Below are 2,968 nucleotides of genomic sequence, written 5' to 3'. Positions count from 1 at the left end.
CCCGAGGTGGTCATTCGCCCCTAGGACTAAGCTTGGCCAGATGGATTCTTCTATTTACTTTCTCACATGCATGCAGGATGGTACCTTCGTGGGCGTCCCTCCCTTTTCGTTGGAGTTTCCCATGAGGGGCCGATGGGACCCGGGGGATATATGGTTATCCTGATGAAGTAAATCAACTTCTAGCAAGGGTTGTCCAAGTATCTGGTACCTTTGAGTCGGGCTTCCCCTAGATCGGGGAAAACTGTTCTCCGAGTTCTGCCCCCTAGATCGGCCGCCTTCCGATGATGACCTTTCTCAAGAGGTGGCTCACTACATTGCTTCATGCGTGCGAACCTCTTATCCTTGGCATCAAGCTTACACGGTATTGATCTCCTATGCATTCATTTGATCGGAAGGTGGATGCCTTCCCCCGAGAGGCAAGAAGGACTATCGGATTCTAACGCTTGGCATGCTCTTCTCTTCTAGCGCGAGGCGGCTGAATCACGTCTGATTGTGGAGGAGTATCGCTCCCACATATATTCTTCGAGGAATACTCTGGATGGAACTCCCATGGGTCCTCCTTCCTCGGAAGAAGCGAGAGAGCGTGAAGAGTCGTTGTAGGTGCTGAAGGCGGAGAATGGTAGGTTGGAGGAGCGCTTTCTAGCCGCTACTGAGGAGGCAAACATCTTGAGGGAGGAGGCTGAACGGGTTCCTCTTCAGTGTGCTTCTCATATTGACGCACAAGCTTCTCGATTCAAGGTGGAGATTTCATAAGCCCTCGATCTCCTTGTTCAAGACGCTTCTTCCTTTGGGGGCTTGAGGGACCTTCATGCGTGGGCTAGCCGGCTTGGGGATTCAAGCGACCAACTCCACCTCGGGCTTGCCTATGCTTTGAGCTAGGGAAGTAACATCGAGTCTCAACACGCCACCCTGGGCCTCCAATTAGAGCAAGAGAAAGCACAAATGTCATCCCTTTAACAGGCTGTGCAGTCCTTCCTCGGTAAGCGATTTTCCTTCCCCCCTTTGTTCTTGCTTGATCCCCTATTTGGCTTGCTATTAGCTTCTGCCGTGGAGGGGAAGGTAGCTTGGGTTGCTGTCTTCCCTCATAGATTCGCCATCTTCCTCCTAGGTCTTATGCTCGTTGGAAAACATCATGTACTTGGCGAGCGAAATGCTCGTGGAGTGGGTAGAAATTTCTCGGGTATGAATATGTCAATTTTCTAGGTCAGATAAATGCCAATTATTGCTAAGATAATTGTAATTCGGCAAGCTTATTTTTTTAGGTATGAATATATCTACCTTCATATCCACTTTTCTTTTAATTGAGATACAGATATTTCTACATCCATGTGCAGTTTCTTAAATATGAATATCTGATATTTTAAACTACACACTGCCACTTTGCACCACTAATTGTGGTATTATTGTATGGTACTATGCACAATTAGTGGCCTTATGAATCTGTTGCGGTCAGAAACCCACCGGCGGGCAGCGACGGGCAACACCGTAGAGCCGGGAATCTCCCAGGACTGCGGCTGGCCCTGGTCCCTCCGAGCGACGGCCCGCAAAGCCTCCGGCACGCACGCGTCCGATGCTGTCGCAAGGGCGTGCCACCTGACCTATACCTGGTCAGGAAGGTGTTGGATGATGCCTCGCTTAGTTTCCTGCATGGCATACACGTAAACGTTAAATACGAGCCTCGATCGGCTCTCAGGTTATCCTGTGAATCGGCTCAAAGAGCCGATCCACCCATGATTCGCACAAGGTGTACGAATATATGGTGGTCCTGCTTGATCAAGATAAAGCTAAAGCGATCTACGATGATTTAGGGTTTTCACCGCATAATCGGATCATCCTACTCACGATTGGGCCTCGCGCTCGCGTACGGTGATCGTAAGCCGATCCTAGACAGGGCCTAAAAACCAACACGAGGTTGATCCTCGGAACGTCCTGTCTAGGGCTAGCAAACTACACCCTACACGCCGCTGGATCCTCCAACCCTTTGTAAGGCCTAACTATTGCAGATATTAAACTAATCCTTGAAGAACAAGGAGCAACCGTAACGGATCGGATCTACTAAACAATGATCAAGCGGGGTGCCGCCCCTACACCTAAGATAGGTGTAAGGGCGGCTAGATGTATAAGGGTTGCACTACGACAACATATGATACGAAGAACAATGCTAACCCTAACACATCTAAGATAACTACGTTGCTCGCCATCAAAAAGGCTTCAGTACGAGCAACGCATGAACAACATAATAAGCTTATGCTGCCTAGATCGCAAGATGCGATCTAGGCAGCATGGTGCTTACCGGAAGAAACCCTCGAGACGAAGGAGTTGGCGATGCGCCGAGATTGATTTGTGTTGAACGTTGGTTGTTGTTTATTTCATAAACTCTAGATACATATTTATAGTCCGGGGGACTTTCTAACGTGGGAATAATCCCAACCGTGCACGAGGCAAACTCTAACTAACCGACACGTAATCTACTATGCTACAGATACAAGGGCAAACTAGCCCAAACTTTGCATATAAGGCCGATTCACGTATTTCTTCCGCATATAATCTTCAAATCCATCTTGATCGCGGCCCACCTCTGACTCGGTCAAATTCTGGTGATAACACATGCCCCCCTGGTTTTGGAAATGACATTTCCAAAATCATTACGCTTTTCCTCCGTCGGGTCATGTCGTGGCAGAGCAGAACTGCTGCAGTATCCTTCATCACGATGCCCTGCCTCTTCCACTTCTCCGCGTGGCCTGCGAACTGTTTTTTTTTTTGTTGGGCACCACTTCCTCGGAAACTGCTGTGGCATTGAATCTCTACCATATCCCCTTTATTTAACTGTTCCAAGCAGTTTGCTTCTCCTTCATCCCCCTCGCATTAGCACCCAAAAAACCCTCCCGTGCCACCATGTCTTCTTCCTCCTCTTCCTCTTCCGGTCTTTCCTATGGGTCTTCCTCCTCCCGCGAGACGCCGGAGGACA

This window comes from Lolium rigidum, chromosome 5 (assembly GCF_022539505.1).
Source record: "Lolium rigidum isolate FL_2022 chromosome 5, APGP_CSIRO_Lrig_0.1, whole genome shotgun sequence".
Lineage (NCBI taxonomy): Eukaryota > Viridiplantae > Streptophyta > Magnoliopsida > Poales > Poaceae > Lolium > Lolium rigidum.
This window is presented reverse-complemented; position numbering follows the sequence as displayed.